Below are 26,827 nucleotides of genomic sequence, written 5' to 3'. Positions count from 1 at the left end.
GACTATAAAGCTATTACATTATTTAACCCGCACGGTGATCGCCGTAAAAAATTAAATAAAAAACAATGGAAAAATTGCTGTTTTCTGTGAATCCTGACTTAAAAAAAATGTGATAAAAAGTCACATCTACTCCAAAATGGTGCTATTAAAAAATACAACTTGTCCCGCAAAAAGCAAGACTTTATACAGCTATGTCGACGCAAAAAAAAAAAAAGGTTATAGCTCTTCGAATGTGACAATGGAAAAACTATAAAAATTGCTTGGTCATTAGGGCCCAGAATGCAAGCAGGGGGAAGGGGTTAAAGAGTCTCAGTCACCACATTATAAGTGCTCCGTCTCCTACATAATCTGATTGGCGCTGTAATGTAGAGAACAGCAGTGGTTTTTATTTAGAAAAACGGTCAATTTTGACCAAGTTCTGACCTATTTTAGATTTATGCTAATGACTTTCTTAACCCCTTCAGGACACAGCCTGTCTTGGCCTTGTGGACACAGATGATTTTTTCAAATCTGACATGTGTCACTTTATGTGGTAATAACTCGGGAATGCTTTTACCTATCCAAGCTATTCGGAGATTGTTTTCTCGTGACACGTTGTACTTTATGTTACTGGCAAAATTTGGTCGATAAATTCAATATTTATTCGTGAAAAACACCAAAATTTAGAGAAAATTTGCAAAAATGTGCATTTTTCTAAATTTAAATGTATCTGCCTGTAAAACGGATAATAATACCACACAAAATAGTCACTAGCTAACATTCCCCATATGTCTACTTTATATTTGCATTGTTTTTTGAACATCCTTTTATTTTTCTAGGACGTTACAAGGCTTAAAACTTAAGCAGCAATTTCTCACGTTTTCAAGAAAAATTCAAAAGGTCATTTTCACAGGTACCAGTTCAGTTCTGAGGCGGCTTTGTGGGCCTTATATATTAGAATACCCCAATAAATCACCACATTTTAAAACCTGCACCCCTCAAAGTATTCAAAACAGCATTCAGAAAGTTTCTTAACCCTTTAGGAGTTTCACAGGAAATAAAGCAAAGTAGAGGGGAAATTTACACATTTTTTTTTTTTTTGCTGAAATTCATTTGTAATAAAAAAAATTGTGTAACACAGAAGGTTTTACCAGAGAAATATCCCACATGTGGCCCTAGTGCCCTAATGGACCGAAATACCGGCCTCCGAAGCACCTAGAGGATTTTGGGACCCGCTTATTTTTAGATTATATTTTAGGCACCATGTCAGGTTTGAAGGGCTCTTGTGGTGCCAAAACAGTGGAAACTCTCAAAAAGTGACCCCATTTTGGAAATTACACCCCTCAAGGAATTTATCTAGGGGTATAGTTAGCACTTTAACCCCACAGGTATTTTGCTAAATATATTGGAATTAGTCTGTGAAAATGAAAATCTACTTTTTTTCTGAAAAAAACATAGAAATTTCTAATATTTACAAGGAATAAAGAAGAAAATGCACCCCAACATTTGTAAAGCATCTTCTCCCGATTACGGAAATACCCAATGTGTGGTAATAAACTGATGTTTGGCCACACGGCAGCGCTCAGAAGGGAGGGAGCGCCATTTGGATTTTGGAGCACAGATTTTGCTGGATTGGTTTTTAGTGCCATGTCGCGATTGCAACGCCCTGGAGGGACCAAAACAGTGGAAGCCCCCCAAAAGTGACCCCATTTGGGAAACTACACCCCTCAAGCAAGTTTTCTAGGGGTATAGTAAGCATTTATACTACACAGGTTTTTTTTGCAGAATTTAGTAGAATTAGGCCTCATGCACACGAACGTATTTTTCCCTCCAGTAAATCCTGGCGTAAATACGGGTCCTTGGTCACCCGTATTCCACCCGTATTTACAGGCACGTTTTCGCAGCAAAATTGCACTGCACTAAATCGGCAGCCCCTTCTCTCTATCAGTGCAGGATAGAGAGAAGGGACAGCCCTTTCCGAGGTAAAAGTAAAAGAAATTCATACTTACCCGGTCGTTGTCTTGGTGACGCGTCCCTCCCTGGATGATGCGTCAGTCCATGTGACCGCTGCAGCCTGTGATTGGCTGCAGCCTGTGATTGGCCTGTGTTTGGCTGCAGCGGTCACATGGGCTGAAACGTCACCCCGGGAGGCCGGACTGGAGGAAGAAGCAGGGAGTTCTGGGTAATTACGGCCTGAAATAGGACACGTTCTATATTTTTCAACGGCCCGGGCATCTTCCCGTAAGCATATGGGGAGGTACCCGTGGCCAATAGAAGTCGCCGACAGTGTGCACCGGGAACCACGCAGTAACTGTACGTCCCTGTGCGCTAAGACACTGGCCACATGGACGTACAGTTGCATTGTGGTGCGCCTAGGGGTTAATAGACAACTGGATGTTTTTTACCATTTGACCAAGTGGGCGTTGTGGAGAGAAGTGTATGACCAATCAGTGACCAATCAGCATCATCCACTTCCCTCCATTCATGTACAAAGCACATAGTGATCTTGCGAGATCACGATGTGCTGTCACTTACTCACACATTAACTTTACTGAAGTGTCTTGACAGTGAATAGACATCACCTCCAGCCAGGACGCGATGTCTATTCACACTCCCGGTATTTCAAGAACTTGCACCTGAAATTGAAAACTATTTTCAAATCAATTGTGCAACTGACACTTCCCCAGCTATTAATTGGGAAGCCCATAAAACTACCCTCAGAGGGAAACTAATTCAGATCGCTTCACATTTGATGAGAGCGAGGGAACAACTCCTTAAAGATAAGGAAGCGACTTATTTAGATTTAGTTAGACAACAAAAGGCAGACAATAGCCTTGACTTACAGTCCAAACTTGGGGATGCTCGTACAGAGCTTAACTTGTGCCTTACGACTATCACAGAGCGTCACATTCGTTGGACACAATATACATTTTTTGCCCAAAGCGACAAACCTGGCACCCTTTTAGCTCGGAAACTTGCTCCGTTGTCCCGTAACTTTATGGTCCCTAAATTACGGTTGGCGAACAGCAACCTCAAACAACACCCTAAAGAAGTTCTCAACAATTTCTTTGCATTACTACTCCTCCCTGTAAAAATATCCTCCCCAATTAAAGTGAAAGCCGAGGTGTTATTTCAGGATATCTCCTTGCCTGTATTGAAGGACCTCACAGGGATATTATGGAGGCCCCTACATCGATTCAGGAAGTTTTGGATGCGATTAAATCCCTCAAATCATCTAAATCACCAGGACCAGATGGGTTCTCTAATCTTTACTATAAAAAATTTGCAGTTGTTTTGGCCCCTCACTTGGTCACCGTTTAACGATTTGAAGGATGGGGGCTCTCCTGGACCTGAAGCCCCTAAGGCATAAATTTCGGTGATCCCCAAGCCAGGTAAGCACCCCTCCTCCTGTCAAAATGATCATATTATTGATTAATGTTGACATGAAAATAGAGACAAATTGATAGATCGTTCTTTCTGCATGCTAGCTGGGGGATGGTTAAACCCTTGATGGACACTTCAGACTTTACATCCACAACCGTCTGAGCGGTAAAAAACTATCAATTTGCCTTTGTTTTTTGTGGTGTTGAGGATTTCACCTCTTTTTTACCCGCTCCGGTTGGTCATCCCCTCGTTGAGATATTTCAGTGAGTAGAGAGCGGAGTTGTATATTTGGTTGACATGAAAATACTCACTAAAATTTTGTCCTCCCGACTTAATGCCTTTCTAGAACAAAACAGTCACCCTGATCACGTGGGCTTCGAACCGAATAGACAAGCGGCTGACCAGACTAGAAGGATCATTGATCTTATCTTGTTGGGATGGATCGCAGAGGTCGGGAGCGTTGTGCCTGTCGCTAGACCTGCATAAAGCCTTCGATTCCCTAACCTGGGACTACTTATTCTTTGTATTACAGAAATGGGGGTTTGGCGATAAATGTATTACTCTTTTGAGTAGCCCATACTCTGCTCCATCTGCCCAGGTAATGATCAAGGTTGTATACCCATAGCCCGGGGAACGAGACAGGGGTGCCCTCTCTCCCCTATCCTTTTTGTTTTGGCGATGAGCTGAGATGGAGGGAAGACAAAATCTCCTATCTGGGAGTTCACTTCACTCCTTACTGTTCCACCCTTTTTCTCACAATCTTCCTCCCTCTCAAACAAAAATTAAAAACCGACCTGTTGCACTGGGCTTCTATGCCTCTGTCCTGGTTCGGGGGGATAGCAGCTGTTAAGATGACGGTTCTCCCCAGAATCGTATATTATTTCCGCACTTTACCAATAGATGTCCCTGCCCCCTTTTTAAAAGACCTACAAAGGCTTATATTGTCCTTCGTTTGGGGTCCTAAATGTTGTAGAGTCCCACAAAGCACGCTATATGCTCCTAAGGCCTCTGGGGTTTTGGGTTTACCGAACCTCACTAAATATTATTATGCGGCTCGCCTGACACCCTTAGTCTCACTCCATAGTAGCAGTAGTCAAACACGTTGGATTTCTATTGAACAGGCAGCTACCCCGGGGGTTCCTGTAGACCAGTTGTTATGGTTGAAGCACAAATACAGACCCCCTGTACTGTGTCCACTCCTCTCTTCTTCCTTGGCGCTGTGGGATACGCTGGGTCACAGGTTCCGGCTCTGTTCTGTACCTGCAGCTCGATTGTTTGCTAACCCTATTTTTGCTCCTGCAATGCAACCGTCAGCGTTTCAGTGGTGGCTGGACAAGGGTTTGTATCGAATTGGAAATTTTTTTGATAGACTAGGCGTAAAACCCTGTTATTTTTACCAGTCTATCCACCATATGCCGGACTCTGAGATTTTTCGCTATCACCAGATTCACCATTTTATGTCCTCATTTAAACCTGCTTCGGTTCTGTAAAGTACGTCTGTGTTTGAACAAATATGCTTGAATAATTCTAATGGTCATCACCTCCGGTCTCATATTGGGTTTCTCCTTTGGATAAACTATCATACATGTCTACGCAGAAGAGGGATTTACACACATCCTTTACTGTAAGGGAATGGCAGAATGTACTGCGAAAATCTCTATTAACACTTCGCTGGTCGAAGCCAATTATAAGGTATTTTTACCTAGTTCCCTCTACATTGGCCAAGATGTTCCCTTCTTCCTCATCGTAGTGCTTCAGACACTGTGGATGTGTGGGGGGATTCTTTACATATGTGGTGGGGTTGAAGGATGGTACGTTGATTTTGGCGGAGAATCTTTAACATGTTATATTCCATAACTCAGATTAATTAGATTCGGTCCCCGTCTCAGGCGTTACTTAATGAGACCGTCCTTGGCTTGTCTAAGGCCTGTCATAAATTTGTATCCTTTATTTTTCTGGCAGCGAAAATTGCTATTGCTACATCTTGGAAAAGTCCTGTGATTCCTCTTCATCTGGTTAAGACTAAACTGAATTCCATTACAGTGAATGATGGAAAAAAACTGTATGATCTCAGATAAGGAAGAACTCTTCCTTCAAGTTTGGCAGCCATGGCTCAGATATCTCGGGACGATCTCGTAAGTCTATTTTGCCTATAGGATACTCAACCCTCGTTCTCCTACCTTCCCCTCCTCTTTCTCTCCCTTCCCTTTTGTCTCTTCTTTTTTTTTTTCCTCGCTCTCCGAGTCCTAAAGGGAGAGACATATGGAACTAAAAGATACCCCAGGGTGGGCGGTGGGTACCGGGGTAATAATGGGGGGCTAGTTGCAGCCTTTTTACTGGCTAACTCTAAGCTCCGCCTTAGTAATGGACTTTGTCAAACAGAAAACTGCCATTATGAAGGTGGTAACAAAGTATGAAAAAAACAGAGATATAACTCCCTGTTCACACAAAGCTTGCTGGCGCTGATGTTGATGCGGATACGACGTCAGAAGCAGCGCCATAAAACCCCTGAAATCTCCCCTCACTGATCTCAATGGGAAGCAGAGGCGGTTTTTTCCCGGGTAGGTTTTGACCGCTCAAGGGGAAAAAAAAGCGACATTGTCTTTCTTGTGGCTTCCACATCTGACCTCCCATTGAAATCTATTCCGAGGCGTTTTTAGCTATGTTTTTTCCCATGGTTCTTGCATTAGCTTCAATGGCCGTGGCCGAAAACAGCAGAAAGTGCAGGCAGTTTAAAATCGGATTCAAAATTCCTCAAGGAATTCTGAGGAAGATTTTTTTTCTGCCTGCAAAAAACTGTGTGAACAGGGTCTAAGGGTGTATTCACACAGTGCGGTTTTGCCACGTTTTTCCAGTGCGGCCAAAAACCACATAGAATAGCGCATGCGTTTCTACCACAATTTTTTCGATGCAGTTTTCGGCTGCGTGGCGAAACATGGTGTGGTGTGAATACACCCTAAGAAAATATTTTTTGATTCAAATAAAAACTCCCCCGCACAAACCTCGTTAACCATTTTATTGTTTAAAAAAAAAACGTAGATCATCGTAGTCCAAACAGTCGAGCAGAACCTTCAAAACTAAAAATTTAATATAAAAAATAAAAATCTTCTCACCTACAGCGACTTCTGTCTTCTCCATCCACCGCAATAGAAACGACAGGTCAATGAAAAATAATTCCCATAGGGCATGTTCACACGACGCTCAAAAAAAAAAAAAAAATACACTTGCGTTTCTTGTGAAGCACCTTTTAAAATACAGGCGTTTTTTTACGTGTTTTGTGTGTGCTTTTTGCACGATTTTTGGCGTGTAATTGGGACTCCCATTGACTATGGGAACATTTGGCACATTTTACGTGCCAAAGAATTGACCCGACGCTTAGGGTATGTTCATACACACTATTTACGGACGTAATTCGGGCGTTTTAGCCCCGAATTACGTTCGAAAATGCGGCTCAAAAGCGTTGGCAAACATCTGCCCATTCATTTGAATGGGTCTTACGATGTTCTGTGCCGACGGTCATTTTTTTTACGCGCCGCTGTCAAAAGGCGTAAAAAAAGACCTCCCCTATAAATTGCCTGTCACTTCTTCAGACGTAAATGGAGCCGTTTTCCATGGACTCCATGGAAAAACAGCTCCAATTACGTCCGTAATTGACGCAGCGAAAGACGCCGGCAACATGCCATTACGTCTGAAATTACGGTGCGGTTTTCTCCTGAAAACAGCCCCGTAATTTCAGCTGTAACGGACGCTGCCGTGTGAACATACCCTTAATTTTTTTCCGCAACGTTTTTGTTAAAACATTTGCGTAAAAAAGCTTGTTGTATGTACCAACGGCTCACGTTCCAATTGATGTAACTTGGTATAACATAGTGGACCAAAGTCCTGTTTTCAGATGAAAGTAAATTTTGCATTTCATTTGGAAATCTGGGTCCCAGAGTCTGGAGGAAGAGTGGAGAGGCCTCAGTCCAAGTGCCTTGCGCTCCAGTGTGAAGTGTCCGCAGTCAGTGATGGTTTGGGGGGCCGTGTCATCTGCTGGTGCTGGTCACCGTGTTATATTAGGTCCAGAGTCAGCGCAGCGTCTAGCAGGACATTCCCAGCACTTCATGCTTCCCTCTGCTGACAGCTTTATGGACACGGACACTTTACTGAACACTCAGCGACACCACTTCATTACAATGATCCCACCAGTAGTATTATCAAAACTCATCCTCCTTAAAAGGGCATTTCCATACATGAAACTTTCCATACATAGGTGGATTAGCATTAAAGAATCACCCCAAAAAAATTGTCCATGGGGCCAAAACTTCACAAATGTAAATATGGACCCTGCCAGAAGGAGAAGAAATCTGAGGTCTCAATGCCAAGGAAAGGAAGGAAGCTTTCATAAGTGCAACACTGACCTCTAATGGATAGAAAGTGTATTACATGTGTCCAACTGGGAATGACCTTATCACTGATGTAGCAGTGGTTTTATTTTATTTTTGTTTTCTTATATTTCTTCTCCATTGTTTTTATGCTTTCTGTTATATTGGTTTTTGTTTTTTTTAAATTGTCCTTTAAAAAGGTACAGTAAAACACAGAAGATATAAGGACACAGGTCGCCCCCTAGATGTAGAGGGAAATTACTGCTAATAATGATACACTCAGCTCTGCTAGATCGGTATATACTGCTACTCAGCAGGAAGCGCTAGGGCTCGGGAATGTCCAGAATATTTATACAAGGACGAAATTGGCACTGGGAAAAAAACTTGAGAAAGATGCTTAGTCCCACATGTATAAATGGCTGGGGTCACTCATGCTGTGTGAGAATATCCTGGTGAATCCTGGTCATTCTCACACCCCCTCTCAATATTACTATACTGGCTATCCTGCAAGTCACCTTTTATAGGGTTTTCAGACAATTCAGAAACATTGCAGCTATCTTCTAGAATCAGCTCCTCTCTTGCCCATGGACTGTGTCTGGTATTCTTTTGGAGCGGAGTTGCAGTACCAGACACAACCCATTGGCAGAAGAGGCGCTGTTTCTTCCCTAGGATGTTACAGCAGCCATTTTGATCAGCTATGCAGCTATTTAGTCACAGAGTCACCCAGGCTTCATAGAATTGCACAGCCCCTGCTCCTTCTTTTCTTCTTCACTCCGTGGCTGACTTGGAAAAAAAAGCTGGATAAATCAGCAGAGACCGGTGTTCTCCAACCTGTGGCTCTCCAGCTGTTGGTAAACTACAACTCCCAACCTACGTCTGTCAGGACATATTGTGAGCAGGGCCGGCCTTAGGATAGATGACGCCCCATGTGAAATAATCTTGTGCCCACCCTGTAGTACCCCTACACAGTATAATGTCCGCTTAGTGGCCCCCACACAGTATAATGCCTCCATCCCCTGGCTGCCACACACAGCCCCCACATTGTAGATAGTGCCTCCTGTAGATTGTGCCATAATCCCCCACCGCCCCCACATAGACAGTGCCCCCAAACAAAAACAAATTGTACTCACCTAGGCCCCGTTCCCACGAAGAACTCAGCTGCTCCACGACGGGATCCTTGCGTCGGCCGACGTTATCTTGTAGCCTAGTACAGAATTTCCCAACATTTTCGGTCTCGAGGCAGCAATGGAAAAATAAAACTTCCTCAGGGCCCCCCTACCAAAAATTGTTTCGAGAAAAACAGAAAACAGATAAAAACAAGCACTGCACTCGTAGGGAATGTTCACACAGCGTTTTTTGTAAGGCAAAAAAAATCTATCTCAAAATTCCTTCAGAAATGTTGAAGCACGTCGTGAACTGACGACGTGTTTGATCTTTTTTTTCTTGTATTTTTTTAAGCCGGTGAAGCGAATGTAAAAGACGCAGGAAAAACAGCACCAAACGAGCGACGAAGGTATTTACTGCCTCCTATCAGCCCCCACTCACAGTAATGACCATCAGCCCCCCCCACTCACAGTAATGACCATCAGCCCCCACTCACAGTAATGACCATCAGCCCCCCACTCACAGTAATGACCATCAGCCCCCCCCCACTCACAGTAATGACCATCAGCCCCCACTCACAGTAATGACCATCAGCCCCCCACTCACAGTAATGACCATCAGCCCCCCACTCACAGTAATGACCATCAGCCCCCCCCCACTCACAGTAATGACCATCAGCCCCCCACTCACAGTAATGACCATCAGCCCCCCACTCACAGTAATGACCATCAGCCCCCCCCCACTCACAGTAATGACCATCAGCCCCCACTAACAGTAATGACCATCAGCCCCCCACTCACAGTAATGACCATCAGCCCCCCCCCACTCACAGTAATGACCATCAGCCCCCACTCACAGTAATGACCATCAGCCCCCCACTCACAGTAATGACCATCAGCCCCCCCACTCACAGTAATGACCATCAGCCCCCCACTCACAGTAATGACCATCAGCCCCCCCACTCACAGTAATGACCATCAGCCCCCCCACTCACAGTAATGACCATCAGCCCCCCCCCACTCACAGTAATGACCATCAGCCCCCCCACTCACAGTAATGACCATCAGCCCCCCCACTCACAGTAATGACCATCAGCCCCCCCACTCACAGTAATGACCATCAGCCCCCCCCACTCACAGTAATGACCATCAGCCCCCCCCCACTCACAGTAATGACCATCAGCCCCCCCACTCACAGTAATGACCATCAGCCCCCCCACTCACAGTAATGACCATCAGCCCCCCCACTCACAGTAATGACCATCAGCCCCCCCCACTCACAGTAATGACCATCAGCCCCCCCCCACTCACAGTAATGACCATCAGCCCCCCCACTCACAGTAATGACCATCAGCCCCCCCACTCACAGTAATGACCATCAGCCCCCCACTCACAGTAATGATCATCAGCCCCCCACTCACAGTAATGACCATCAGCCCCCCACTCACAGTAATGACCATCAGCCCCCCACTCACAGTAATGACCATCAGCCCCCCACTCACAGTAATGACCATCAGCTCCCCACTCACAGTAATGACCATCAGCCCCCCACTCACAGTAATGACCATCAGCCCCCCACTCACAGTAATGACCATCAGCCCCCCACTCACAGTAATGACCATCAGCCCCCCCACTCACAGTAATGACCATCAGCTCCCCACTCACAGTAATGGCCATCAGCCCCCCACTCACAGTAATGACCATCAGCCCCCCCACTCACAGTAATGACCATCAGCCCCCCCCCACTCACAGTAATGACCATCAGCCCCCCCACTCACAGTAATGACCATCAGCCCCCCACTCACAGTAATGACCATCAGCCCCCACTCACAGTAATGACCATCAGCCCCCCCACTCACAGTAATGACCATCAGCCCCCCACTCACAGTAATGACCATCAGCCCCCCCACTCACAGTAATGACCATCAGCCCCCCCACTCACAGTAATGACCATCAGCCCCCCCACTCACAGTAATGACCATCAGCCCCCCCACTCACAGTAATGACCATCAGCCCCCCACTCACAGTAATGATCATCAGCCCCCCACTCACAGTAATGACCATCAGCCCCCCACTCACAGTAATGACCATCAGCCCCCCCACTCACAGTAATGACCATCAGCCCCCCACTCACAGTAATGACCATCAGCCCCCCCACTCACAGTAATGACCATCAGCCCCCCACTCACAGTAATGATCATCAGCCCCCCACTCACAGTAATGATCATCAGCCCCCCACTCACAGTAATGACCATCAGCCCCCCACTCACAGTAATGACCATCAGCCCCCCCCCTCACAGTAATGACCATCAGCCCCCCACTCATAGTAATGACCATCAGCCCCCCACTCACAGTAATGACCATCAGCCCCCCACTCATAGTAATGACCATCAGCCCCCCACTCACAGTAATGATCATCAGCCCCCCCACTCACAGTAATGACCATCAGCCCCCCCCCCCACTCACAGTAATGACCATCAGCCCCCCCACTCACAGTAATGATCATCAGCCCACCAAAAAATCGACCGTGTAAATAGCCCCCTATATCCCTGTCGTGTGAATAGGGCCTTACGTGAAAGTTGGGCGGTATGACACCGGGACATACCCCCGGCCGCCCAGAATCCGGGACTGTCCTGCTGAATCGGGGACGGTCGGGAGCTGTGCAGTTATCGGCTCATGGATTTGGTTGATCTGTAGTTTGGGCAACGGAGCGGTGAGGAAACGGATGTGTCTGAGGAGGGCGCCCCCTACCACTATAAATACGTTGAGCGGTCATGTTTGCAATCGCTCCCAGCATCTAAGAGGTTAAGCAGCCAGGATTGGAGATCACCCGGGCAGCAGGATGTATATTATTACCGTGTGGGGGCAGGAAGGGGTTAACGGATGGCAGCCTGTATATACGTGTATAGGGAGCGGCTGGATGTGTTCCGTCCTCATATATATTGTAATCACAATCTTCCGATAATCCAGAAAGTCTGGTAATCCCGCACTATTATATTGCATATGAAGCCGGTCATGGCACTGGTCCACAGAAGTTACAATTTACCGGAGTGCAGGTGACAAGTAGACGCGGCCTCTACAGCAGCTGATCATGAGGTAAAACATTGCGCGGGAAGTTTAAAGCTGACATGCCGCGAGAGACTGGCTCGGGATTGGCTCTGCGGTCACACGTGATCGTCGACACCTGCTGTTGTTACCGCGCCACAGCCAATAGGTTTTTAGGCGCTAAAACATTTGCACCTATCAGTGAGTAGACGGGCACGGACGATACCACACGGTGCAGCACAGGTGAGTGTGGCTGTAGTTCTGACAGTCAAGGACCGTAGGTAAAATGACAGGATAATCTCATGTCGGCGATCACAAGAAGTAAAGTCAAAGATAACAGGGAGAAGCCGCTCCGGGACCCCCCGCGCATCGGCTCCGGGACCCCCCTCCCCTGCAAACTACAGGAACAAGCAGTGGGGAGTCCGGGGGCTGCATTTATATAGCGGGTCCGTGTTTCTGTATTGGGGGGCCGGGTCTGTGTTGATCTCGGGAGCACTTGGCTTGCTGGTTATTACTTCACTTCTGTAAAGTTGACCGCTCCATTCACACGCCGCAGGAAAGGCCATACACCCCAAATGCCGTTGTTCACATGGGCGATTTTAAGTGTCTTATTTTTTTTTTAATGGCGGTCAGTCTATGGAGCGTGCACCGTTTTGTGCCGTCCTCTCGGTTGCGCGGCTCCCACAGAAGTCCATGGCGCTGTGTAAAACGCCACCGTCACTTAGATGTGATCCTAGTGATGGGATTGTTTTCTGCTGCCCTCCTCACAGCATGAAGTGTATAGGTAGTGCCACACGGTGCCCCCTTGTCGATAGCAGCCAGCCAGAGAGATTCCACTCCTGCAGGGGGCGCTGCTAACGGGGGGCACTGTGTGGCACTACCTACAGGGGTCGTCAACATCTGTGATTGCTGTCAGAGCTGCCGAGAAGTCAGCCAAAGCTGCGGCACACGGATCAGTGGTTGTGAGGTCGTAACTTCAAATAGAAAATACCAGAAACCAGCGCAAAGAAGGCGAGCGATCCGACAGCGCGCCATACTCTGAAAGCAACAGATAATGGGGACCGACGATCGTGTGACTTTAGTGGGTTGGGACTAAAAAAATGGACAAATGAAATTCGGACAATGAAATAAAACTGGTCCCAAGCGGCCGTTAAAAACTGAAACGCGAAACCAGCGGTGCTCAGTGGCCGCGGGTGAAAATCGGGGCAAGATTTCCTGAAGGAATCTTGAGGCAGGTTTTTCTGCCTGCAAAAAAAAAAAGTACGTGAGCAGCGCCTCGCTGACGGGTGTCACGAGGCGGGGTGTGGACCCACTGGGCCGTACCGCGTAGCGGGGTAGCAGCTGGCCAACTAGGTACAAAACAATGTCTATAGTTCAAAACGGGTACCTGAGGCAATGTAGACAGTGGCAGGAATACGACTTGGCTTTCACAGCAGGTGATGCCGCGGAAGACACGACTTGGCTTTTACAGCTGGTAACGGTAGTACGGGATACAGGCAGCAGGAACGGGCAACACTGGGAACTGGAAAACACTGGGAGACCTTTAGCAAGACAGACTAGGGACTACAACAACGCTCAGGCAAGGAACCAGTGGGCAGAGCTCCTTTTATAGTCCAGCAGCCATTTTGGGCTAATACCTGATTACAGGCAGCTGGACGCGTACTGGCCCTTTAAGGCCGTGCAGGCGCGCGCGCGCCCTGCGGGGAACTGCGCGAGGACCCGGAAGACAACGCCGGCGACTGCCAGAGGGAGGAGGACGCTGAGCAGAGAGGCGTCCATGGCCGGGATCGTCAGGGGGTGAGTCAGAACGGCGATCCCCGGCCATGGACGTAACAACGGGTAGCGTTCCTATTCTGGGGCTTTATTTCCACATGTGCGACTGTGGTGTACGGGGTCGTATACCAGCGTCTCCGCCATCATCTTATTATACGCAGGAACGGAGGCTCCATAATGGGAGCTGCGCCTCTTTGTTGGCAAAACACTGGTATTTTCACAGTCCCTCATTTCTAGATCACATCAATATATCTACATCTAGGTATCCATTCCTCTATATAGCTACATACGTCACACTACTCATGCAGCCATATATCAATGTATCAATAGATCCATAGGCGCATGTAAGGGTGTGTTCACACGGGCGTTCTGACGGGGCGCTTTTTTACGCCTAGTTTTCAAAAAAACGGCGTGTAAAAAAACGCCTGCGAAAAAGTGTAGGTCAGTTCTTGGGACGCTTTTGGAGCTGTTTTTCATTGACTATAGAAAATCGGGTGCGAAAAATGCGAGTTGCTAAAAAAACGGCTGATAATCAGGCTGTTTTCCCTTGAAAACACCTCCGTATTTTCAGACATTTTTGGTTAAGCGTGTGAACAGAGCCTAAGACCAACACTGAGCAGAACTGTCATTTCTCATTCACCTCTTTTCAACAGGAAGAAAATGGGAAAATATTGTTCTAAAGTCTTCTCATGTGAGTCACTAAAGAAGAACCATGTTCATGTCTTCTAAAGTAATGTATATAGTGAGTGCAGCTCTGGAGTATAATACAGGATAAGTAATGTAATGTATGTACACAGTGACTCCACCAGCAGAATAGTGAGTGCAGCTCTGGAGTATAATACAGGATGTAACTCAGGATCAGTACAGGATAAGTAATGTAATGTATGTACACAGTGACTCCACCAGCAGAACAGTGAGTGCAGCTCTGGAGTATAATACAGGATGTGACTCGGGATCAGTACAGGATAAGTAATGTAATGTATGTACACAGTGACTCCACCAGCAGAATAGTGAGTGCAGCTCTGGAGTATAATACAAGATGTAACTCAGGATCAGTACAGGATAAGTAATGTAATGTATGTACACAGTGACTCCACCAGCAGAATAGTGAGTGCAGCTCTGGAGTATAATACAGGATAAGTAATGTAATGTATATATACAGTGACTCCACCAGCAGAATAGTGAGTGCAGCTCTGGAGTATAATACAGGATGTAACTCAGGATCAGTACTGGATATGTAATGTATGTACACAGTGACTCCACCAGCAGAATAGTGAGTGCAGCTCTGGAGTATAATACAGGCTGTAACTCAGGATCAGTACAGGATAAGTAATGTAATGTATGTACACAGTGACTCCACCAGCAGAATAGTGAGTGCAGCTCTGGGGTATAATACAGGATATAACTCGGGATCAGTACAGGATAAGTAATGTAATGTATGTACACAGTGACTCCACCAGCAGAATAGTGAGTACAGCTCTGGAGTATAATACAGGATGTAACTCAGGATCAGTACAGGATAAGTAATGTAATGTATGTACACAGTGACACCACCAGCAGAATAGTGAGTGCAGCTCTGGAGTATAATACAGGATGTAACTTAGGATCAGTACAGGATAAGTAATGTCTTGTATGTACACAGTGACTCCACCAGCAGAATAGTGAGTGCAGCTCTGGAGTATAATACAGGATGTAACTCAGGATCAGTACAGGATAAGTAATGTAATGTATGTACACAGTGACCCCACCAGTAGAATAGTGAGCGCAGCTCTGGAGTATAATACAGGATGTAACTCAGGATCAGTAATATATGTACATAGTGACTAACATTTTGGTTTATGTCTTTACCTCTAGGCTGTGAGATTACATACAGCATACGTTATATAACAGGTGAGTGCAGGTTCCTATTTATGATGTGGTTTAAAGGGACTGTATCCAAATCTGTAACTTGAGGCTATTGGGTCCCAATGCAAAATCTGTCTTACAGGAGTTGATAGGCAGGTTTCTTAAGTTCTGGACAGCAGATCAGCCTAGTTATATGTAGGGGAGGGGGGGGGGGGTATGAGTGCAGAACTAGTCATTCCATAGACCCTTGATTGTAATACAAGTCTGTTTGTCTTTTTCTGGAAATAAATGTATCGTGTGCGGACTCAATAGAAAGTCTATGAGCCCGTACTCCGATACATCAGCTTTCATGGGAAAAGCGCTTCAGCTGCTTCGTTGTAGCGATCGGTGGGGGTCTCAGTGCTCGGACCCCCACCAATCCAAACTTTTGACATGTCACTAAGACCTATCAGAAGTTTGTCAAGCGTTTAGCTACACTTTAATCTTACGCACTATCCAGGAATATAAGAAAGTGACAACCCTTCCTGGGGCTGATAGTTGGCCGAATTAGGTTTATGGAAAGGCTGCAGCGTGACTCGCAACACATTGTTGTACTGGGAGAGACATGGAGGCAGTACTATCTGTACCTACATTTACAGGGAGACAGTACTGTGTGTGCCTAAATCATTTACAGGTTTGACATGGAGGCAGTACTATCTGTACCTACATTTACAGGGAGACAGTACTGTGTGTGCCTAAATCATTTACAGGTTTGACATGGAGGCAGTACTATCTGTGCCTACAATATTAACAGGAACAAGCAAGGAGGCAGTACTATCTATACCTACATAATTTACATGTAAGAGCAGTACTACTTGTAACTACATTTCCAAGGAGAGATGGGAAGCCATTACTATTTGTACATAAATCGTTTCCAGGAGGATACAGGTACACAGTAGTATCTTTGTCTACATAATTTACATGGAATACCAATGAGACAGCACTTTATAGGCTGCATCATTCACATGGAGAGACGGGGAGGCAGTACTATCTGTGTCTACACAACTCACAGGGATAGGCAGTACTAGCTGTACTTCCATCATTTACAGGGAGAGACATGAACTAAGTACTATCTGTACCTACACAAATCACAGGGAAGGAGTACTATCTGTGCCTTTATCATTTGTAGGATTAATCATGGAGGCAGTACTGACTGTAGTTACAAAATGTACAGTATTACACAGGGCCCACATCAGTCACAGGAGAGACTGGAAGGTAGTACTATCTATGCCTAGATAATTTACAGGGAAGACGGGGAGGTAGTACTATCTGTGCCTACATCATTCACAGAGGAGACGGAGGGAGTACCAATACTAAGCGCTCATTTCAGGTGTTCTCGGCAGTCAAAAGGTTAAAGAATATGAACACGGTTCCAGAATTTTCTTGCTCTGATGCAACAATCAAAATAGTTTTGATTAAATATCTCTGACCGTTTTATTTATATATATATATATGTGTTAGTTTTTATGCAGGCCTATGTATCTCCATGGTTACAGACTACAAATAAGCCCCCTGGCTGTTCACACGGCCGTTGTTTCAACGGACCATGTGAAGGGTCCGTGAGGAGATAGGAGATGTCCTATTTTTTTTCACGCATCCCCCCCCATAAACTCTAGTCTATGGGGGATGGGTGATATGGTGTCCCGCAGAGCACGGATGCACCTCAGATGTGAAAACGCCCGTTTTGCATGTCCGGGATGCGCAACTCCCGTGTGAATCTAGCCTAAGACTGGCGGGTCTAGTGCTTGTTCCCCTTCCTATCCCTTGTAGGACAGAAGGTTGGTTTACCCTTTGGTCATTTTTGCCCCAGGGGTAACATTACTGTGATTGTGGATGAGCGGCCTCTTTGGTATGTATGACCTTGTTTTCATCAGGATTAAAATCTCCTACCTTGTGTGTATATACAGTCGAGTCCCATTATTATTACCACCAGCTAATACCCAGAGTAACCGCCGTGTGCAGCGCAGACAGCGGTAGACGGGCGGGGAGTGACTCAATAAGGCGCTGGTCAGTGGTCTTCGGTATCTGGCGCCTCAGTGACTGCAGAACATCCCACATTTGCTGGAGGGTGCGTGGGGGAGGGATCCATAGAGCGAACAAGACGATCGAGGTCCCACAGATTCTCAATTGGGTTCAGGTCTGGTGAATTAGGGGGCCAGGGAAGTGCTTGGAGGTCTTGGTCGGGCTCTTCCTGTCGGGCATTTCTAGCCGTGTGACATGTCGCATTGTTTAGCTGGAAGATTCCATCTGCCCCAGGGAAGACAAACCGCATGTATGGGGGGGGACGTGATCTGCAACGATGGATTCATACCCAAATCTCTTCAGAGCCGTCCACATGGATGAGTGGCCCATAGAACACCAGGAAAAACGACCCCAGAACATAACTCTGTGATATGTGATCAGACCGCCTATCGCACCACCTTATATACCCACCAAGCCCACGACACATCACTTCCTTCATGGGCTACGCGCTGCCGACGTCGAAAGCAGAAGGTTCTCATAATAATGTGACTCCACTGTATCTCCTATGTAAAGCTATGTGTCTCCATGGTTACAGACTACAAATTATCACTGTGTAGCCTGATCCTACAGTCATGTATTACTTTTTCTAATACTGTCTATAAGCTATCAAGAAGAGGGGCAGGGGAAGTGGCTTCACGCATGACTGTAGGATCAGACTACACAGGTCTTGTTTGTAGTCTGTAACCAGGGGGACACACAGACATGCATGCAAGCTGCATACACAAACGGTAGGAGATCTTTAAGTAACACTGTTGGAAGAGTATTCATAACCTTTAAAGATAGAATTATTTTCTTGAATCCAATGTCGTAAATCACCACTCAGAATGTAAATATGTTTCTTCTTATTTGCAGATGAACAGGACAAATTATCTATTGAAGAGACCAATCCGGATCCATGTGTTAGGAATGATCATAAATGGCCGATATCAGGTGATAAAACATGTTCTGTTCCGTCCTTTTCAGGACGCCACACCTGTGATTACTGTATATTAAAGGGAACCGGTCACCAGCATTTCACCTATTAAACCAGCAGTATCTGGTGGAAGTGGGAGAAAAATCACTTTTATTTTTTTTAAACTCGTTTTATTGAAAAGTAAATAGAGTTTATCACAATATGAAAATATAAAAGGTAATGGACAACAGTGTCCCATAAAAGCGACAAAGCACTCGCAGGTGCTGAAGATAAAGTTACAGTAGTATCACTACGAACAAACAGTACTATGTAATCAAGGCACAAAAGACAAAGAAAGTATCAATCTGGAGAAAAATAATTTTTATGTAACCCATAATTATCTTCTAAGTCGGCTCTGCACCTTTTAGTATTCATATTTTATTTTAGTGTTCCCGCATTGTTTGGTAATGAGCGTAAGAGTCATATCTTCCTTCCTCGAACCTTTCAGAGTTAGCCCCGCCTCCTTACTTTTGAGTGGCCGCTTTTGATTGATAGCATTCAGGGTGGGCCACTTAACGGTGGGCGGATATAAGAAGAACGAATGAGACTGCCGGATAAAGGCGCTAAATGTTTGCAGACCGTTGTTTACGGTTGGAGGAGGAGTTTAGGTGAAGGGATAATGGCAATGAACTTTTGACAGCAGTGGCTAGCGAGGGGTCAGTAGAGTTCAATAGGTGAAATGCTGGTGACCGGTTCCCTTTTAAATACCTTCTGAAGGAATGTAATTTTTTTTTGTTTTGAAATTTGTAGATGAAGCCAAAAGACTTGACGGATTTTCCAGACCTTTATTTTTTAGTAGCGATATAACAAAAGGTGAGAAATTAATTTTTTTTTGTATATGGTTTTATATAAGAGGACATAGAGCAAAAGGGGCCCCTCGCTGATGTTGGTCAATACCATCACATCCCAATTTCTGGGGAGTTCAGGTCTTGTTCTTTTCCTACCCCCTTTATATCTCTTGTAGGACAGATGAGGGGAAATAACTAAAATGTAGCCCCCCCCCAAGGGGTAGCATTGCTGTATTTATTGAGGCGAATCCAGTGCTGGTGAATACAGCCAATAGGATAGGGGTTTATGGCTGGCTTGAGCTGGCCCTTTCATTTGTCCCGTAGCAGCTACATGGTGTCACGAAGGGTCTGTGGACCCTCTGGGCCTTACCGCCTTGGCGGTGTGGCAGCTGGCCAACAGGGCGCAGGACAATGTCTATAGCTCGTATAGGTATCTGTGGCAGCTCGGACAGCACTGAGGCAGGCTCAGATGGGACTAGGCAGCAGGTAGACGTCAGGCGAGGTGAAGCCGGTCAGACATGGGATACAGCACGACACGACTATGGTACAGCATAGTGCTCGACCAGGATAGTATGGAATGCAAGGAATAGGAAACACACTAGGAGGCCATCACATAGACAAACTTAGGAAACCTCAAGAACGCTCAGGCATAGAAGCAGGGGGCTGGACCCCTCTTATAGTCCAGGGTACTCACGGGTTCAAGTCATCAGAAGTCCGGTGCGCTCTGCCCCTTTTAAGAGCGTGCACGCGCACCCTACGGGATCCGGCTGAGGTGAGTGGACGCGAGCACTGGTGTCTCAGGAGGAGGCTGGGGCCAGCGCTTGCCGACTCGTGGCTGCGGCTGTCAGGAGGAGGTTGGAGCTGATGGCCCGCAGCCACAGACATTAGTGTCCCGTCCCGTCCCCGTCCCCCCCCCCCCCCTCTTACGCCCCCTCTTCTTGCTCTTCTTGGGACCAAAGCGAGAGAAACTTTTTCAGAAGAGTAGGGGCGGTGATCTCTGGCTCCCATGACCTCTCTTCAGGACCAAACCCCCTTCAATCCACCAAATAAAAAGTTTTTCCTTTCACTTTCTTGGTGTCCAAGATCTCCTTGACCTCAAAGGTGTTTCCGAAGGGCCGCTGGAGTCAACCGCAGGGCTGGGAGTCTTGGAATAGCGGTTCAGAATCACCGGTTTCAGGAGGGAGACATGAAAGGAGTTGGGGATCCTGAGGGTAGGAGGCAGCCGAAGCTTGTAGGCGACAGGCTGCTGCAGGATCTCGACTGGTCCAAGGAACCTGGGAGCAAATTTGTATGATGGCACCCTCAGTCGGATATTCCTAGAAGACAACCAGACCCTTGTGCCAGGAAGAAACTGAGGAGGTTCTCTTCTCCTTTTGTCAGCCTTCCGTTTCATGCGGTCGACTACCATTAGGATGGAGGATTGAGTCTGCTGCCAGAGCTGCAGGAAGTCTCTAAAAGTGGAGTCAGCCGCTGGTAACTCGGAAGTATCGGGCACCGGGAGAGGAATTCGTGGGTGCTGGCCATAGACCATGAAGAACGGTGTATTCCTTGTAGACTCGCTGGTGTGATTATTGTATGAGAATTCTGCCCATGGGAGCAACTGCACTCAATCATCATGGTGCTTGGAGATGAAGTGGCGTAGGTAGTTCTCCAAGATCTGATTGATCCTCTCATCCTGACCATTGGACTGAGGATGGTAGGCTGAGGAAAAGTCCAACTTCACACCGAGGAGTCCGCAGAGGGCTCTCCAGAACTTCAAGGTAAACTGAGCCCCCCGATCAGACACCATATGCTGCGGCAAGCCGTGCAGGCGGAAGATGTGCTGAATGAACAGCTTGGCCAGCTGAGGAGCAGAAGGAAGACCGGTCACAGGAACGAAGTGGGCCATCTTTGAAAATCTGTTCACCACCACCCAGACAGCACTGCATCCAGCAGAGAGAGGCAGATCTGTAATACAGTCCATAGCTATATGCTGCCAGGGAGCATTGGGCACAGGCAATGGCTGGAGCAGACCAGCAGGTTTGCAGTGGGTGGCCTTGTTGGCTGCACATACAGAACAGGAAGAAACTAAGTCCATAATGTCCTAGGGCAGCGTAGGCCACCAGAAATGACGAGCAATGAGATCCTGGGTCTTGCGTACCCCTGCGTGACCTGCCAGTCTAGAGGAGTGTCCCCAGCGGAGGATTCTTCCACGATCAGCCAGATGCACAAAAGTCCTCCCTGGAGGAATTTCCCCAACTTACAGGGGATTGACCGAGACAATGCAAGACAGATCAATAATGTTCTGTGGACTCTATGGTGTCTTCCGTCTCTAAAGACCTGGACAACGCATCGGCCCTCACATTCTTGTCGGCTGGGCGATAATGGAGCTCAAACTGGAACCTGGTAAAGAACAGTGACCACCTGGCCTGACGAGGGTTCAGCCGTCTGGAGGTAGGTCAGATTCTTGTGGTCAGTAAAAATTAGGATCGGATGTGCTGCGCCCTCTAGTAGATGTCTCCATTCTTCCAGAGCCAATTTGATGGCCAGTAACCCCCGATCGAGTAGTTGCGTTCTGCGGAAGAGAAGAGCTTAGAAAAATATCCACATACCCTTGACTTGCCCTTGTTACCTCTCTGGAACAGGAGTGCACCAGCACTGACAGAGGATGCGTCCACCTCCAACGAGAACTGCAGAGAGACATCCGGATGATGGAGGATAGAGGCTGACGTGAAGGCACGCTTCAGGCTATTGAATGCGGTCTCTGCCTCAGGAGTCCACACCTTGGCATTCATACCCTTCTTAGTGAGGTTAGAGATGGGAGAAGTCAGTGAGGATAAGTTTGGAATAAATTGCCTGTAAAAATTGGCAAATCCAAAAAAGCGCAGTATGGCCCTCAAGCCTTGAGGACGTGGCCATTCCAGGACAGACTTTACCTTCTCAGGATCCATCTTGAGACCTCGATTTGAGACTATGTAGCCCAGGAAGGGCAGAGCATCTCTGTCAAACACGCACTTCTCCAATTTGGCGTACAGACGATTCTCCCTTAACCGTAGCAGAACTTGACGGACATGTCTCTGGTGCGTTATAGGATCTGGACAAAAATCAAGATGTCATCAAGGTAGACTACTACACAAACATAGAGGAGGTCACGGAAAATGTAATTAACAAACTCCTGGAAGACCGCGAGAGCATTACACAGGCCGAAGGGCATTACTAGATACTCATAGTGACCATCACGGGTGTTAAATGCAGTCTTCCATTCATCGCCCTGGCGAATCTGGACTAGGCTGTAAGCCCCACGCAGGTCTAGTTTAGAAAAAAATTTTGGCTCCATGTATACGATCAAACAGTTCAGAGATCAGTGGCAACGGATATTTATTCTTCACTGTGATCTGGTTGAGACCTCTGTAGTCGATGCAAGGACAGAGAGCCATCTTTCTTTTTGATAAAGAAGAACCCGGCTCCTGCCGGGGAGGAAGACTTTCGTATGAAGCCCCTTTCTAAGTTCTCTTTCACATAGGAGTACATTGAAAAAGAGTCTCTGGCAAGGAGAGCAGATATACCCTACCACCTTGGAAGGGATGCACCAGGAATCCGTTTGATGGGGCAGTCATACTCCGATGTGTCTCCACCTCCCTCTTGCTGAAAACGTCTGAAAATGCAGCATAATGACCCGGCAATCCTGCCAATGACCGAGGCAGAGAAGGCTGAACCGAACGAATCTGCACCAGGCAACGGCTTTGACACACTGGACCCCACTGGAGAACCTCTCCGGAATTCCAGTCCAGGACTGGGGCATTTTATACACCAGGAAGAACAAGGAGTATAGAAGCCATATGATAAAAGAAACCTTTATTACATAAGTTATACACATAACACAGAAGAATTATAAAAAGGTACAGTTGGAAAGAGTGACTCTGTGAAATTTCCAATGCAGAAGGGCAGGCTCTGTTAATCCGGTATAAAGATACAGGAAAGTTACCATTAGCATGTGTGAACAGGGGCAAACATAGATACTAAAGAGCATGGCATGATATAAATGTACAGGAATACAAAATAGAAACACAGTATAATGCATGTGCGAGTCTCTAAGTCGTATCCTATAGTAAGCAATGTAAGGCAGTCAACATTCAATCTCATGATTTGTAAAGTTTGCAAGTATAACCCAAATGCAAAAGGGTATCTTACCCATAATGAGGTGTACTTAGAGCCTGACGGACGTATGGAAAACCCCAACGCGCGTTTCGCAGTGTGCTTCCTCAAGGGGTGGGGCATGCAGTCGGAGCCAAGGCAGGCCCAGCAACACAGCGTTAACAGCTTTGGGTAGGACATAGAACGACAGAAGTTCGGCGTGAAGGTCCCCTACTTGGAGCCTCAGCGGCTTGGTTACAGCTATAACTGGGTCTGGCAGAGGTAGTCCATTCACTGAAGCAACTGTCAACGGCTCTCCAGTGGGGTTGTGGGTAATTGCAGAAGGTCCACCAGGTTTCTATGGATGAAATTGGCAGCGGAACCAGAGTCCAGATACGCAGAGACCTGATGCGTTCTCACACTGGACGCTATGGTCACCGGTATGGACAATTTAGACGGAAGTCCATTCTTAGCCAAGATTCTCACTCCTATCAACCCTAGGCTTTGGGGACACAGGCGCACAAGATGGCCACCGAGGCCGCACTAAAGACAGAGTCCAGATGTGCGTCTGCGTCTCCCGTGGGTGGATAACTTACACTGGTCCATTATCACAGACTCCTTAGGATGATCGACCTCTGAGGACAGCAGGGGTTGCTGCAAAGTAGGAGCCAAACTGGGAAGGACTCCCTCCCGTCAAACCTCTTGGAGACGTTCTCCGATCCGTATATCAATCCGGGCGGACAAAATGATGAGGTCATCTAGGGTAGACGGCAGATCCCGAGCTGCAATTTTGCCCTTAATTTTAGGAGCCAGTCCATGCCAGAATGCAGCCACCAGAGCCTCATTGTTCTATAACCGCTCTCCCACCAGGATGCGTAAGTGGATGGCGTACTCACTCACGGAGGTCTCTCCTTGGCGTAGGTTAATCAAAGAAGAGACCCGACAAGGCTTCTCAAACACAATGCGAAAAGTCCGGATGAAGGCAGGGAAGTCACGGGTCTCTGGTCCTTGTCTCTCCCAGATAGGGTTCGCCCAGCAAGAGCCTTGCCAGTGAGGAGTGAGATGATGAAAGCGACCCTTGTGCCATCAGACGAAAATGTCCTATTATACAGGCTGAAGTGGATCTGGCACTGATTCAGAAATCCACGACAGGGACTTGCCTCTCCATCATAGCGGTCAGGAAGTGGCAAAGAAACACGTGGGTCAACACTGCCAAAAGGTGTAGTCTGAGGGTCAATACTGCTAGGAGGTGTAGTAGGAGGAACGGCAGCCTGTGCCTCCTGCCGACGTGCAAGAATGTTCAACGCCTGGAGGAGGTGGTGCTGTCGGGACCGGAGGTCTAGCATATCCGCTCGCATTTCTTGAGACGTCGTCATGGTCTTGAATCGACCAGCAGGGTCCATGGCCTGAGCGTACTGTCCCGAAGGGTCTATGGACCCACTGGGCCGTACCACCTTGGCGGTGTGGCAGCTAGCCAACAGGGCGCAGGACAATGTCTATAGTTCGTATAGGTTCCTGTAGCAGCTCGGACAGCAGTGAGGCAGGCTCGGCTGGGACTAGGCAGCAGGTAGACGTCCGACGTGGATACAGCACGACACGACTTTGGCACAGCACAGTGCTCGACCAGGATAGTATGGAATGCAAGGAACAGGAAACCCACTAGGAGGCCATCACCTAGACAAACTTAGGAAACATCAACAACGCTCAGGCATAGACGCAGGGGACTGCACCCCTCTATAGTCCAGGGTACTCACAGGTTCAAGTCATCAGAAGTCCGGTGCGCGCTGCCCCTTTAAGAGCGGGCTCCGGCTGAAGTGAGTGGACGCAAGCGCTGGCATCTCCTGAGGTGGAGGCTGGGGCCAGCGCTTGCCGACTCGTGGCTGCGGCTATCAGGAGGAGGTTGGAGCCGACGGCCCGCAGCCATGGGCATTACACATGGACTTCCTCTACGGCCTGTATGCTCTTGTTTCTATCTGAGAAGGCACCTAACCCCCGAGCCGCCACTCTGCCCTATTTTTACGAGCTGACGTTAAAACGCCACTGTGACTGTCAGAGGGGGAAGGGCAGCGTGGGAAATACAACATGTAATTGGCCAGGGTAGTCCTGCTGCTACGTTTCTTTAAACAGATTATTTTCACGAAGGGTATGTATATCTTTTACATTTTTTATATATATATTTTTTAAATTAAGAGGCAAATTTGCTAATGGTTTTTAATTCAAAAATCTTGCACATGCTTCTCCAGGTTAACAAAAACAAACACGGCCTCATCAATATTATTATTATTTTTTTTTTTTTTATGAGCACAGGAAAAATGTGCCCTTTTTTTTTACGCACTGTCCAGGAATATAAGAGAGGCCGGCAACGCTTCATGGGACAGATAGTTTGCCGAATTAGGTCTATAGAGCGGCGGCAGCGTGACTCGCAACATATTGTTTACTGGGAGAGACAGGGAGACAGTACTATCTGTACCTAACCTACATAATTTGCAGGGAGAGACATGGAGGTAGTACTATATGTACCTACATCATTTACAGGGAGGCATTACTAGCTGTACCTACATCATTTACAGGGAGGCATTACTAGCTGTACCTACGTCATTTACAGAAGAGACCGGTATCGGCACCAAGAAACGGCAGACACTGACACCCATTGATTTCAATGGGAGACGGAGGTGTTTTTTGTCGCAACGTTTTAGACGCTCACGGTAAAAAAAAACACGCTCTTTCTTGCCACGGTTCCACCTCTGACCTGCCATTGAAATGAATAGGAGTCAGAGAAAGCGTTTTTCACAGCGTTTTTTTTGCCCACCGCGCTCAATGGCTGCGTCCAAAAAACGGTGCAAAAACCACGGCAAGAAAGTGCAGGCAGCCAAAATCTGTCTGTTAAAAAACAAAAAAAAACAAAAAAAAAAACTCAGTCTGAACAGGGCATACGACTGGAGGATCTAGTGCTTGTTCCCCTTCCTACCCCTTGTTGCAAAAGTATTCATACCCTTTAAAAAATAGAATTGTTTTCATTAACTAATCCAATGTAGTAAATCATCACTCCGAATTTAAAAATGTTTCTTCTTGTTTGCAGATGTACCGGAAAAATTATCTATTGAAGAGACCAATCCGGATCCACGTGTTAGGAATTATCATAAATGGCCGATATCAGGTGAGAAGATGAAACATGGAATAAGTTTACTTCGATCGCGGCCGTTTAACCCGTTAAATGCCGCCGTCAATAGCGACCGCGGCATTTAACTTTGTTTACAGAGGGCGTGCGCTCCCTCTGTCACCCATCGGCGGCCCGCGAATGCAATCGCGGGTCTCCGATGGGGTGTCATGGCAGCCGGGGGCTTGATAAAAGCCCCCAGGTCTGCCCTGGACATATGCCTATTAGGACGCGCCGGAGGCACGTCCTAACAGATTGCCTGT

At 47.0% G+C, this 26,827-nt stretch overlaps 1 protein-coding gene across 1 annotated transcript in view; it reads right to left on the bottom strand.

Annotated features, from left to right (window-relative positions):
* PERCC1 (proline and glutamate rich with coiled coil 1) overlaps window positions 1-11,934 on the bottom strand; it is a 55,038-nt gene extending 43,104 nt beyond the window's left edge. Inside the window, exon 1 of the mRNA XM_075830692.1 lies at window positions 11,877-11,934. The gene's annotated coding sequence lies outside the window, so the exon portion shown is untranslated. The remainder of the gene's footprint in view (window positions 1-11,876) is intronic.
* Window positions 11,935-26,827: the final 14,893 nt, after the last annotated feature.

This window comes from Rhinoderma darwinii, chromosome 6 (genome assembly GCF_050947455.1).
Source record: "Rhinoderma darwinii isolate aRhiDar2 chromosome 6, aRhiDar2.hap1, whole genome shotgun sequence".
Classification (NCBI taxonomy): domain Eukaryota; kingdom Metazoa; phylum Chordata; class Amphibia; order Anura; family Rhinodermatidae; genus Rhinoderma; species Rhinoderma darwinii.
Note: the sequence above shows the minus strand (reverse complement) of the source record. Positions and strands in the feature narration are given on the sequence as shown.